Source organism: Cryptotermes secundus, unplaced genomic scaffold, assembly GCF_002891405.2.
Source record: "Cryptotermes secundus unplaced genomic scaffold, Csec_1.0 scaffold793, whole genome shotgun sequence".
Lineage (NCBI taxonomy): Eukaryota > Metazoa > Arthropoda > Insecta > Blattodea > Kalotermitidae > Cryptotermes > Cryptotermes secundus.
Window position 1 is genome coordinate 198,119 of NW_019722435.1, and position 15,354 is coordinate 213,472.

Sequence of the window (15,354 nt, forward strand, 5' to 3'; positions counted from 1 at the left end):
AATCGCTTTTGGCTTTCCCACCAAAATCCTATATACATTCATCTTGACACTCATGCGTGCTACATAACCTGTTCATCTCATTCTCCTTGACTATATCATTCTAAGTATGCTTGGAGTAGATTACACTTACCCCAGACCTTACGTACAGATATTACAAAATATAAATATTTCCTGTCACAAGAAGCTTGTGTGTGGCTTAATGCAATAAAATTACAAAGTAACATGTACAAGTAACTCAATGGAGTATCATCTCTCTCGAGGAGACGATATTCGCTCATCTGGTGAAAAAAAGAATCCTTCCTTTTATGGGACCCGAAGGTTCGCAAATTTACTCAAAATAGCTCATAACTGGACCACACTGAGCCAACCGACCCCTGTCCACACTTCCATTAATGTCCAATTTGCTGTCACTGTCCCACTCACGCTTTTGTCTTCGTTGGTAATTTCTTCCGTCCAGATTTTGATCTGCCCCATGCTTGCTGCATGCTCCGCCCATCTCAACATAACTGTTTTGATTGCCCTAAAGCTTTTAATTGCATTATGCTACAAGCCGGAAAGTCGCGGAATCGAATCCCGATGAGATCATTGATTTTTTCAATTGACCTAATCCTTCTAGCCGCACTATGGCCCTGAGGTCGAGTGAGCCTCTGACAGAAATGAGTACCGGGAATATTTTGGGGGGTAAAGTGCGGCGGGCGCGTAGGGCTGACAAGCTTACCGCCATCTATGAGCCGGCTGTCTAGAGAAAATGTGGGAGCCACAACGTCTCACAAACCTATGGGCCTCCACCGCCTGTTACAGGGATACCTTTACTTACTTTAATACTTTTAATTTAAAAAAGTACAAATCTTCTTATAAAATTGTTACGATATTTTACAATTCTGTGGAAAATATTTTGGCCTGAGTTAATAGCAAACAATAAGTAATAACAGGATAGATACAGTTTTATAAAAGTACGAAATTAATCCAGCCGTAAGAATTAGCACGAAGTTGCTCAGTGGAAGCATGATTCTAAGAGGCAGTGGAACGTAAGTAAAAGTAATATAAATAGGCTACAAGAGAAAGGCGACCGGCAAACGCGCACACCCACGCAATCACCGACACTCCCATACCACGCAGCGGTATGCCTACACGAGAGTGCAGCGTCGTGTAAAACATTTCCTGGATTTTAGTGATTTTAAAATTGCGTTAGATTAGGGGTGGGAGATATACAAACGCTCTCAAGAACTCGTGTTATTTCTGATTCGCTGTCATAGAAATAAAAACAGAATAAATGACTTGGACGGTTAGACTTCTGTATCTCTCCTGTGGTCCCACCTGAGAAATCTTATGGAAATGAAAATAAAACCTAAGGAAGATAATACACGGGAATTTGAATAAAATCCGTTGTGTTTAAACACCGAAGCTATCAAGCTGATACGTGTACCACCAGTCTCTTGATTTTAGAATCCTCACTTGTATCCGTAAACCTCTAACCCTTGCCTTTGGCGTGCTGTAGGAAGTAAAACAGCGAAGAAGCTAAAGAGCAAACTGACGCGTAGCGGTAAAGCTCTGCATCCCTATTCAGGAGGTGTTCGCTTCGAAACTTGGCACTTACAAGGAGTATCCTGACTGAGGATTTTATCAGTCTCTCTAAGCAAAATCTGGGATAGTTCCTCGATTAAGCTATGACTATTTTCTTCCGAATACTCGCCTACTAAATTTCATCAACCATCCCACAATTCCACGCTATATATAGTCTATACATTGACAGAATCGTAAAACAACTCACAAAACCTGCAGACGTAGGGTGGAGTGAACAGGAAAGCCCATGGAATTTAAATCTCAGTACTATAAGGGTATATGGGTCAGGGAAAGAATGAACACGCCGATCACGGTAGCCGAGCGGTCTAAGGCATGCGCTGTCTTCGCTCGCTCGGAAGCCGGGATCGTGGGTTCGGATCTGTTTCCTGTGAGGTACGAACTGAATTCTTATATATTATTCTTATACACTGCCGGTCACNAGAGGCCTTGCGACGAGCTGATCACCCGCCCAAGGAGACCTACCGAATGAGTAAGATCTAGAAAAACCGAAGTGAACGGAGAAGTTCATGGAGGTAGGCCTAGGCCCACTGGGGCTGTAGTGCCAAGGACAAAAAAAAAGAATGAACACAGATGGTATTGATTCAAATCGATGGCCTACTCCTCACCCTACCTACATTGCACACCATCCCTCAGTTAACACCAACAACAAACTGACAGGAGAGAGAGGGGGGGAGGAAATTGGTCTGTGTGGGAAAAGGAACGCAGAGAGGAAATAGGTGTTAGACAAATGGATGTGGGAGAATTATGATCGTTCTTCTCCTGACATGACTTTGGACAGAAATCAGTTATTATATTCACGTTGCGGTCGCTTTGACCTCGGGCAACGGTGTCCTTTGGATACTTGTCTGGGTGGCCGGCAGAGCTGGTACGGACACGATGGAGTAGATAAAACTCCTGTCCCTGCTGGGAGTTTGGTCTCAGCGAGTCACTTCCGCTACTGAGTTAACACAACTCATTTCTTGGGATGGGGTGAGACTGAGTCCACTTGGCACTTCTGCCACAGTTTGGTCTATTGTACCAGCCCCAGACGATAGATGAGTGGAGCAGTCGGTGGAGTGAAAATGGGCACAGGGAAACCGTAGTATTCGGAAAAAGAAATATCACAGTGCCACTTTGTCTGCCACAAATCCCATGACCTGACACGGGCTCGAACCCGAGTCGCCACAGTGGGAAGCCGGTGACTAACCGCTTGAGCTATAGCACGGCCTCAGCTCCCTTGTATAAGTGTCTGTTTTTGTCGTTACCGACATGTATTAAAACACGTTTTATTTAGAGTTAATGATTATAACCTGAAATTAAATAATAATAAAAATTTAATTTATCCCTCATAGAAATCACACTGTACTCCCGTTACAAAGATGAATCAGTTAATGCTGTTTTGGAAAATAGCCTAAGTTTATACGAAACCAATAAATGCATTGTGGGGAAAAGGCTGGTGGTATGTATAGAAACCGCTGTGCTTTAAAGACCCTAAACATGTCTGATCAAGTTAATATAGTGTGTTGGGAGAGTCAGTGGAATGAATCACCTTGTACGTTATGGTATTCTGACCAAGCCTTGATGTCCTATGAGTCTGACGGTGAACTAGTGTCATATGGCTCTGTGACAACAGGAAAACAAAAACAATGAACAATCCTTATAAAATCAATAAATTCTTGTTTCTGGACACCTTTCAGTAGAATATACGAAGGCAAATCGAAAAGTCTTTGCCCCTATTTTGTTTTCAGCCACAATAATACACATACAGGGAAATCAAAATACAGGCAGTGTTCTAAGTACCTTTGACTATTTTTCCATATAGTCACCAACCCGATTCAGGCACTTGTCCCATCGCACCACTAGCTTGGAGATGCCGCTGTTGTAGAATTCGGCCGGTTGAGCGCGGAACCACCGCCGGACAGCGGTTTTCGCGTCGTCGTCGGAAATGAACCTCTGGCCTGTCAGGAACTTCTTCAGTGGACCGAACACGTGGTAATCACTGGGGGCGAGGTCTGGACTATACGGTGTATGCTCCATCATCTCCCATCCGAATGAGTGCAGTCGCGCCCGGGGATTCTCGTGGACGATGCGGTTCTCCTCCATGACAACGCCAGGCCTCATGTGGCAAACAGGACCGCCGCCCGACTGGTGGATTCCTGATCGTAGCGGTATACCTCCAATGATGATTCATTAAGAATCGAAACATGTTAGGTAATTAAGTGCTGAAGTGGTAAACGCATTATATGTCACATTGAACTGAAATAAACTTAATTGTAAACTTAGTAGTGTGACGGACCAGAATGCAACAAATCAAACCCTTAAGCTGATTTGCCGTTGCCGCGTAAGGGAATTAATTTCGATTTATCTGGTCTTCTTATTGGTTTCCTTTTCGGAATTCTTACTCGATTTTACGAGGAATGAAAGTGAGTTTTTTTTTGGCTCGCTGTTTTTTTATTATTATTTCTGTTTTACACGTACCATCCTGATAATTTTACAGGCCTACGTACAAATAAATAGCATTATACCCAAGGGAACAGTAATCATAACTCGAACTTTCAATTTTACTGTGAATTCTAAATTCTTGCGAAAATTCGTTAAAGGGGAGACCGGCTTATGAATATGTATAGACATGAAAACAAGCGGACAAAATCATAGGCAGTTAAGACAGGCCTGGCGATAAATTAATGAAACTTCATTGCACTAGAAGAATTCAGCCTTCTGGAACATAACGCCCTGTAGCACCTTGAAAGAGAACATAAGTTTTGGAGGAACATGTCACCTCCATCTTCAGGGTAGTAAAATAAGCGAAACAAGAAAGTAGCACGAAAAAAGCACCAAGGTTTGCATATCTGTCGACTGAATTGTGGAAAACATCTTTGAATATTTAATTACCCAGAATCTGAAGTGAATTTCCTAAGTAATATATTTCGTCTTCATTTTAAAGTCGCAGTTCCGAATGTCTTTAGACCATCATTGCTTCATAAGCACAGGGAATTACTGTTCACGTATACAGTTCACACGCCAGTTAATCTACTATGTATAAATTTTAGTGGTTAGATGCATAATTAATATTAGTGAGCGTGATTTTTAAATCACAACGTAGGACTGCAGCAGGATGACGCAAGAACATGGGCAGTATAAAACCAATGCCAGCGCAGAAAGTAGCAAACAGCTACCTCCCACCATACCATCGACCCTCGGACGGTCACCGCTACAGGCGCTGACTTTTGGCACAGAATTCTCAATGGCGTAACTACCAGATGCGGTATGCCAACAAAAATCAGGCCCCCTGACTGATGTAGTCAGTTTATGACCTAAAATCACACCTCTCATTTATTAAGAAAGACATGAAGCCTTGTTGGTCAGGTAGACGAATACAAGCTGTAAATTTGAGAAGAGATGCAGTAGCGGGAGCCCGGGGAAGATGAGCGGGGTCACGGAGACTGGGAGAACTTTGGTTCGACAACAGATTGCTCGCTCACTGCACACAGCAATGCAATCTGGAAATTGATCTCTCACCACAGAAAACAAGCGTCTTAGGACAGAATTTTGAGAATAATAAAACAAAACAAATACTAACTCCGTGATTTTAGTCCGCAAGCGAACTATACCAACCGAGCGACCGCCGCTTGTCGGCGAAGTCAGTACCAACTTTTGCGGATAGAGGGTGTCGCGTGGTCAGCGCAACGGACCCCCCGGGCTTTAATTTCGGTTTTCTAGACCGGAGCCGCTATTTCCTTGAAATAACTCCTCAATTATCATCACGAGGCTGAGTGGACCCCGTTCCAGACCCACTACTTCCAAGAAAAAATATGGTAGAGCCAGGAATCGAACCCGGACCTCTGGATCTGTAGCCAGGAACTCTGACCACTCGACCACAGAGGTGGTTTGAGGAAAATATTTGTACCTAAAGGGAATGAAATACAAAACTGTGACTGGAAATCTTGAAGGGACAAGATTGTTTTGTAGACCTATGAGTAGGCAGGAAGATAATATTAACATTATCTTTAAGAATTAGGTGTGATGATCTGAATTCAACCAACCTGGCTCAGGGTAGGATTCAGTGGCAGTCTCTTACGAATCTTTGGGTTCAACAAAATGAAAACTTCGTGGTCAGCTTTTGAAGAATGACTCTTCTCCAAGGAGTCCATTAATACGTTCAAATACTTACTAATGGAGCTGAGCCATTCTGGAGGAGCCACAAATTCTGCAGCTACTCAAGAATTTCCCAGCATTTTATGGTACCTGAAGGTTCATTATCGTGTTCACAAGATCCCTCCACTGGTCCCTATCCTGAGCCAGATCAATCCAATACATATCATCCCATCCTACTGATCAAGTACAGTGAATAAAATTAATTAATGATTCGGAGATGTCTACCTGTGGGCAAGTTTCTCTTCGAAATTACTTCATACGTTTGAGTGAAAATTCTTATTGGAAATAAAGACAAAAATCTGTGGACGGTGCGCACTGCTAAATAGCATGATTAACTTTAATAAATATAATCTATAATAAATTAATATCAAGGTAAAATGAGAAATGCCAAATACTAAAGACGATTTCGGGAAAATATATAAAGTCCATTCAAATGTGTCTTTTCAAACTTCTTGCTTATAAACAAGTTACGCACCGTGACAAAACGACTGACACGCAACTGGAAAATTCCTCGACTAAATCCTGAAGCTGATTATCCTGTCAAAGTTTTATTCGGTGTTTAATTCTTGTACCCAGGGAGACCCTTGCAACACTAAGGCCTGCAACGTTTTATGCGTCATCCTTAACGAGTCGAGTGAAACTAGTTTTTAGACTTCTGGACAGTAAGTTTGCGTCAGACTTCTTGAGTAACCGTGTGTAAGAAAGTCTTTCTTAAGATGTTGAAACCCAAAGATTAATAACTGCCACATAAAACAGGATTTAAAATTTAAAAATATATATTTTATTTCCATAATAACCACGTACACACTCGTTCGTCTCTCACACGATGCATTTCAATTATGCATCGTAACCTGGTCTCTGACTTTAAGGGAGGAACACAGACTGAAGGTGTTTGAGAACAGGGTGCTGAGGGGAATATTTGGACCGAAGATGGATGAAGTGACAGGAGGTTGGAGAAAACTGCATAATGAGGAGCTTCATAACTTGTACTCTTCTCCAAGTATAATTAGAATGATCAAGTCAAGGAGGATGAGGTGGGCAGGGCATATAGCACGAATGGGGGCGAAGCGGAATGCATATAGGATATTGGTGGGAAAGCCAGAAGAAAAGAGACCACTGGGAAGACCAAGTCGCAGGAGGGTGAACAATATTAAAATGGCTCTTAGAGAGATAGGAAGTGATAGCATAGATTGGATTGATCTGGCTTAGGATAGGGACCAGTGGAGGGCTCTTGTGAACACGATACTGAACCTTCGGGGTCAATAAAATGCTGGGAAATTCTTGAGTAGCTGCAGAATTGGCTTCTCCTCAAGAAGGGTTCAGCTCCATAATTAAGTAATTAGAACGCAAGTGAGATGCAAACATACAAAATTATTTTGTTTCGTTCTTTCATTCAGTATCTTATACTATTTTAAGACACTTAAGCTCTGCCGTAAGAAACTCAAGTAATCTTCTTCCCCAGAGAATATGAATAATAAGGTTTCTGCCCAGTTTATTGCGAGTCCACCAGCGAGGCGCCAGCCGGAAGGTCGCTTTAGGATCCAATTGGCCTGATACGAACCTGCAGGGTGTCGGTTGTAAAACACGATTCGGACCATTCAGGGGGTCCTGTCATATCTATGGCAGCTAGACCCACGTAGCCTGAACGCCCCTCTACTGACTCCCAGGGTTCATGTCACGTGTTGCTCGCTCAATTATCGACACTTGAGACGGCGAACTGATCCGTATTATTACAAGGAAGCAAGTGCTGTGTGTCTTCAAAACGCCTGGCCCACTAAGCTATTTTAAGTGTGGGCCTAGAAGTCTAACTGCTATTCTTAGCACCAATAGTTCTGCCCTGATGAAAAAGCCCTCAGGTTCCTCCGAAATGCTAGTACCTATCTACCATACTAGAAGGACACACAATCTTAATACTCACCGCCAGAAACTCTAACCACTAAACCACATCCTTCCGAATTCATTACCTACAATTATACAATCATTTGGCGCCACATTATTCGAGTTTCTGAAAGCGCCGCTGTACAAAGTTCAAATGATAAAGGAAATACGGAAGAATTTCTATAGAAATGATAACCGAAAGTGGTTTATGTTTTGGTAGAGTACAGAACATTGTTTCTCCTGAAACTCCACATCCCATCCATATTTAATGCTTCATCCGTATTATAAATACTTCAATAAAATGGTTGCAGAAGATATTAAAGGAAAAGTTAATTAATCAAGTCTGAAGTATCAGGAATGCCCAGTCTATGACAATGATGCAATCGGAATAAGAAATTCAGTAAAAAGAGGGAAGGCCTTGTTTCTATCCTGACCCCTTCTTATAAGATCTAAAAGTTTATGACGATGGTACATTGCTACAAATATTATGTTTTGTGACATTATCCATCGTCTTGTCTCTGCCTAAAAACCATCCTGCTTATTTTTCAAAACACAACGTTTTGTGACTTCATTCGAGATACTTCTTTGGTACAAGGCTTCATACGTGTGGAGTTTCGATAATTGAATATTTTCTTAGCTCTCGCAGGCGGTTTGTGTTGTTGCTTGATCTATGTACCCCTTCTTGAAACTGGAATAGCTGTCCGGAGATAGGGATTAGCTCTATCGATTGGTTCCAACTGAGTAGGTTTTACCTGAAGACGGAGACAGAATCTAGTCTCCGAAACGTTGTGATTTGAAAAATAAACATGACGGTTTTTAGACAGAGACAAGATGATGGATAATAACACAAAACATAACATTTGTACCCCTTCTTATGCGGTAAATTATGCGACAATGAAGAAAAAAATTGAAGAAAGCAGTCTTCTGGGATTTGGCACCGTGTATATGTGGTGTTAACCGACGTTTCGGAGGAACGTATCGCCTCCATCTTCAGGGTAGAAGAAAAAATATAAGAAATCTGCAAGCGAAGAGACCGTGAGAACCGGTAAAAGCAGACTGTGCTGTAAGTTGTGCTGTGCTGAAGATGGAGGCGATACGTTCCTCCGAAACGTCGGTTAACACCACATATACACGGTGCCAAATCCCAGAAGACTGCTTTCTTCATAGTCACCGCCGTGAAAGCCTCAAATCTTACAAGAAAAAAATTGCCGACTTTCAACATAAATTTAAATACGAGCATCAAGAGCAACACCCTAAACACATGACATAACCTCACTTTGTCATTACTAAGTCTTGTATTCATCGTTCGGTTCAGTCTGTCTTATTTCACTAATAGGAAGGAAACGAGTATTGAGTTGAGTTAACGCTGTCGAGCCATTTACATGACACACACAGGCCTCGGTGATGTATTAAGTGTGTCTTGTAGCGTGAAATATTTACAGACACGGCAATTATACGATTAGCTTGTGTACACAGAGAGGTATGACGTTCGGAAACTTCTATTTATACAACGTCTGCAATATAAATATTCACCTGTCACTGGGAGGATCTGAAATGAAGTCAGGTTCGTATTTCAACATGATCCTGCACCCTACAGGTTTTCAACTTCTTTAGCTTAGAAACACTCCTTCAGAAGTAAGTGAGCTGTAACATGTTCCAGCTCTCACGTAAAATAAAATACTTACTGTGTAACACGAAGTTAAACGATATGATGAATATCACTGCCTTATATGATCTGACGTCGTGTAGTTCAGTAGATACTTTCCAACATTCCGCAGAAACCTTCCATCTTCATCGTAAGAATGATCTCATAAATTGAAGTAGCAGGTTCCTCCATTATGCTGGTAAACATTAAGCAAACTACAAAACGCCACAGCCAAACACACGGCAATCTTCATAGTCCCCCCTTGATAACATAAAGTCCTAGAAACGACGTACCGAGGCCGCGCCATAGCTCAAGTGGTTAGTCACTGACTTCCCATCGCGGCGGCCATGGTTCGATCCCGGGTCTGGTCAAGTGGGATTTGTGGTGGACAAAGTAGCGCTGGGGCAGGTTTTCTCCGAGTACTTCGGTTTCCCCTGCCAATCTTCATTCCAGCAATTGCACCACAATCACCCTCACCTATCATCTGGGGCTGGTACAATAGACCAGAAGTGGCCGCAGTACAAGGGACTTAGTCCCAACCCACTAGCAATAAAAAAACGACGTGCCGATCAATATGGCATTACACTACACTACACTACACTACACTACATCATATAAGGGTCGAGAAAATAACGATATTCTCCAGAATAGTTGCCTACCCTTGTCTTCTTTTATTTATGTAAGCATTCATATAGGTCTGAGATGTGTCTGTATACATGGAAATAATTGTTGTGCGGTCTAAGGGTATGCACTTTCTTCCATCACTGGGATCAAAGTCTGAACCCCATTCGGGGCCTTATGTAACAAGATAGAGAGGATCGGATATCCCATCCTAGGAAATCTTCGGTATGTCTAACAGATTAACTCAAGGTACGCGGGTTCAAACCCGGCGGAGGTCGTGGAATTTTTAAGGGCGGAAAAATTCAGGGAACAAGTCCTTCGGGAGGAACTTTAAGCCGTGGGTCCCGTGTCGTAGATTTACGGCACGTAAAAGATCCTCTGAGCAAAATCAGGTAAAAAGTTTCCCGCCCAAGTAGTTTCCAATGCCTAAGGTAGATGGGGGAAATATCGGGTACCACTGCCAGTAGAGGGGCCAAAGTCGCTGGCTAAACGGGGCTGATAGCGAGCACCAGTACCGGAAGGGTATGGCGACTGGCAGAATATCAAAGGGGGACCTTCAATAGATCAACAACTGGTCGCGGTGCATGGGTAAACCCACCCCCTCCAATAATGAATGAATGAATGAATGAACAGATTAAGTGACATATGCGAGGATACATCTGCACGGATAACTTGAACAGTAGAAGATATTGTGAATACGAAGGAAAGAAACACATTCAATATGTTGAGTTTGAGGTTCCGTCAGCGGTGAATAAGAAGTGTTCTGTCTTCTGGGATGTAATGTTGTGTATTCCAAAAATATACACGGACGTTTCGGAAGGACTGAGTCTTTCAGTCATTATTCCTCCGACATTACGTGTTTTACAAATTGGCAGAATGTTTATAAATAAACAGGGAATCCAATTCATTTATCAAGTACCATATTAGCTAACCGATCCAAGTAGTTGTCATAAGATAAAATTATCCCCTTTCTTAAGCGCCAAGCCAAGAAAACATACGGAAAAATAGAGCTAAAGCTCCATGCATTACGCTTGACATTAGTTGGAAGCCAGTAGTTCTGGCCGCTTTAACTGCGACATCGATTGACATGAGGCTGAGTGGCCTCAGGGACGGACAAGGCGTGATGGCGAATATATAAATTTCTACCCCTGCCACAAATCGTAACTGGATAGTCCAATCTGTTTCCAGTTACTTCGCTGATTCCCCTAATCCACTTTATGGATATGTAAGCACCATTAATCTAAGTTACTATACGCTCTACGATAGCTCTTAATTAAACCCACAAGTTACGTTGTCTTCAGACTTCCTAACCCTCTATATACTGTTGTACTTGATTTAACGACTGGTCCAATTGTTGGAAATGAAGTGAAAGGAAACGATCGTGGTCATATTTAATGTACTACACCGGAATTTTCTTCGAGGGGCTGAGTAAAACCACAAAAGCACTGAAATAAAATCTGAAACCTGGACATTCCGAATACCCAACAGGAGTGCCACCCACTCAGTGGTAACTATTATGTTGGTAAGAGTAGAGAAGAGCAGTTTGTGCGTAACTTTCACACCGAATGACCTATTAATACAGTAATCAGTTGAACGTGTGCACCTTCTGTTGCCTGGAGTACCGGCATCGCTTCCCTGGGTGCAGATTGAAATGTTGCCTACGTCTTGTTCCGGCCTCTCCTTACTGCAAGTCTCAGTAATTAAATTCGTGGAATGATGAATTCCCAGTATAACGATTTTCTTCAGAAATCTATAACTCTTTGATGCATGAGAAGTGGGAGAATCTTCATTTCTGGGTAAGAAAGAACGATACTTTTTACAAAATGAAGAGGATTGGCCAGGGGAAGAGGTGAAATAGAAAGGGGGATCAAACCGCCGATGCCCGGGTACGTCATTTCCTGCATGAAAGTTGTCTAGTACCTGAGCAGTGCTCACTAACCTGGCTGTAAAAAGAAAAATTGCCACTTAACTTTTAGCTTCGCCTGAATATCACTGCACAGAAAATGAACTGCACCTCTACAAACAAAGACCCAGCAATTAATGCTGAGAATAAACCCAAACCTACAAATACATCTGCTGTGAGTTTGAGTGTTAGGCGGCCCATACACGTACGATTCTGGCTCGGCAAGGAGCAGGGCTCGGATTAATTTCACCATACACGTATGAGCGTGGTGACCCACACACGGACGAGTTTGGCTCATTGGAAACCGAGCCGAGTCGGACTCGCGAGCCAGACTCGTACGTGTAGGAGCCCCCTTAAAGCAGGCAGTACATCTACACATATTTACCACTGTGTTTTATATTAAAGGGTTAGTAGGCCCGCACATCTGTCGTTGCACGAAACGTAACCTTCATTTCTGTCACTCGTCATCCAGGGAAACAGACGCGAAGACCTGTAACCTCATGCACCAAAAGATTCTACCAAATGTTGCCACGTCTACAAGCATGTAAAGACGGGAAATAATGTAATTGATCCATAAGAATGCACAATAGATGAACCTTCCAAATATCTCAGTGCAGGATGATAATTACAGCAGTAATACATTTAACTGAATTGCTAATCCGATTACCTATATATTGATTTTACGGAGATGTTAATATCAAATATTGTACAGCGCCGAACAACAGCAATTTTAATGCATTATTAACTAGAAAGGATTATAAGTCAAATGAAGCGGTAATGACTGATGTAACGTAATACCCGGGAGGAACTGAACATAAACACCAAAAAGCCTCAGTCAGGATATACGATCCCCGAGCCGAGGCTCGAACCCGGAACATCCTGAACACGAAGCAGTAGTACTATCCACTCGGCCACAATGATCAGCCGAATTGTGTGACTATAATTCTGCAAGCGGTTGGTTTACTATTTTAGCCAAATTTTTAGTCTTAATTTCAAGAACAATTTTTGGTGTTCAGACTACGACAAACAAATTCCGTCTGTTTCAAAAGCAATTATTTTATTTGCCTGCTTCTCTTATTTGTAGAGCCGAGACAGAACAGTCTGCAAAGAGACTGGTTACGGGCTGTACAGCCAAGAGGTCGGAGTTCGAGTCCAGGTAGGGGCGATATTTCTCTCCTATCCACGTCATCCAGACCGGTTCTGGGTCCCATCCAGCCTCTTATCCAATGGTTTCAGGGGCTCTCCTCCTGGAGTAAAGCGGCCTGGGCGTGAAGTTGACACTCATCTCAAACAACTGCCGAGGTCAAGAATACGTAGGTCTTTACCTCCACCCCTCCACAGGCCTTCATGGCATAGCGCTTAACTAGTTAAGCACGAGGACAACTTTAATTTCACTTTCCTTATTTTGAAAAAATAAAAGAAGGTTTATGACAGAACCTTCTAGTTTGTGCGTCTATGTATGTATATATTATGTGTGTGTACGTAAGAACAGACCTTTATGAACCCTGGCATATATATCATTCCACCTAAAGCCATCTCTACGGAATAATTCATAAATCCTTGCCAACACTACAGCCTCTCAGGCTGTTGAGGTAAGAGCTTTAATATTACTTGAGCCCAGTAACCGACCGTCATGAAACTTAGTATGTTATATCATGCTACCTGCATCATTCTGAGCGACGTACTTCAGAAATCCCTTGCATCAGTAATACCAACATTACAGCCTCTCAAACAGCTGAGACAAAAACTTAATAATGCTTGAACGCCTATACCGATCTTCATGAAACTTGTGTGTATAGCATGCCTCTTGAAGTCGTCTAAAAGTATCGTAAATCCTTCCCATCAATGATACCAACACTGCAGACCCTCAATTTTTTATAGTAATAACCTTAATATTATTTGAATGCCTCAAACAATCGTCATGAAACTTGGTAGGTATATCATGGCACTTGAGCCCATCTCAGAAGTTCACTTCATAAATACTCCTCCCACTAACACAAACATTACAGCTTGTCAAATTCATGAGGGAAACCAATAATATTGCTTGAACGCCTGGCTATAAACTTATGTTATGCTACCCACAGCATCCATTGTCATGATCAGTTGCCTAATCATCATGTTATTTTACGACCATATAGCGAACGGAGGAATTTTTTTTTTATTTTTATTACTCAGTACTGCCACCGTGACTGTACTAATCAAACCCTTCAATCGTAAATTTTCCTCTATGAAAGCAAATCATTGAGCGAATATATACACACCTCACATGTTCAGAAAGTCGATGTTGGAAAGCCGGTTAAGCAAACAATTTATGCGAATTTGTTATGTGTTAGAGATATAATTTCTAAACATAACGGGCTGAATAAATTATATTTTCAATTCTGATCCCCAACGTCTTTAATAAACTCTTCCCTAATGCTAGTGAAATAGGAAACTTGTACTTAAAAATACGATTTATGGGTTATTTTGCCGTAAATTGCTGTGAAGATGATCATGAAACGTAGAAATCAATCCTATCAGGAGCAAGATGAGAAAAAGATTAGTATGTTTCTTGCTAACAAAAGACCGGAAACCAACTGTTCGCATGCATTAAATATACATAACAGACAACACATACAATGCTTGTAACAATGTGTTCATTTGATTAACCTCGTACATGCATCTTTAATGAACTTCTCAAGTAACATATGTGATAATCCCGTAACTGGCACGTGAGAGTGCGTAGCAAGAAACAAAAACACAGAATTATTATTTATCAATTATCATTAAACTCTGGCCGTATGTGACATCACATTTTTTAAATATACGTATTTATTTCCGTGACGGTGCATGGTGATAAGTCTTGTAACAGGTAAATAGAGCAAAGAAAATCAAATATGGTTGCCTAGTAACAAAATAATGGTGGACATACGTGATTTATATATCACAACGCACACTCTCCATGCTACTATCAGAGAGAAAAAAGTATTTTATGTAGGCCTGTAGGCCTAATTTTTTTTTTCACCGATGAATGAATGAATGAATGAATGTAGGCCTACCATATTTGCAGAATAGATGCCGTATATATTGCATAATGACCAAAAGTCCGTTCTACTCTGTGCCACAGAACAATAATGAGAATGAAAATATTCCTCTTTAAAAGGCAACTCCCGAAAATGTGTTAATTTTGATGTTATATGCATGGTTTCGGGTCCAAATAAATTTCTTTCCTCATTATTTTCTTCATAAAAAAGGTACTGCAACAAAGGCAACAATAAGTTCGTAACTTCCGTAAAGTAAGTAAGTAAAGCTACCCCTGTACCAGGCCGTGAAGGCCCATAGGGTTGTGAGACGTTAAGGGTCCCACATTATCTAGACAATCGGCTCAAAGATGGCGGTAAGGTTGTCAGCCTTACGCGCCGGCCGCGCTTTACTCCCGAGGAAAATTATTTAATTAATTCCTGGTTCTCATTTGTGTTAGAGGCTTAGTAAACCCCAGGGCCTAGTGCGGCTGGAAGGGTTAGGTCAACTGAAAAAGATTCCAATGACCTCATCGGGACTTGAACCCGCGACCTTCCGGCTTGTAGCGTAGCCCCTTCCGTATTTTGTA

The 15,354-nt window shown here is 41.8% G+C and overlaps 1 protein-coding gene across 3 annotated transcripts in view; it reads right to left on the reverse strand.

Moving 5' to 3' along the window:
- The window catches only part of LOC111861491, a 103,537-nt gene that overhangs the window by 72,665 nt on the left and 15,518 nt on the right, over positions 1–15,354 (reverse strand). Inside the window, exon 1 of one of the 3 annotated variants that reach the window (XM_023846123.2) lies at positions 3,364–5,145. The exons of the other annotated variants lie outside the window; for them this stretch is intronic. The gene's annotated coding sequence lies outside the window, so the exon portion shown is untranslated. Of the gene's footprint in view, positions 1–3,363; positions 5,146–15,354 lie in introns of those variants that run through there. 3 annotated transcript variants of the gene reach the window in all.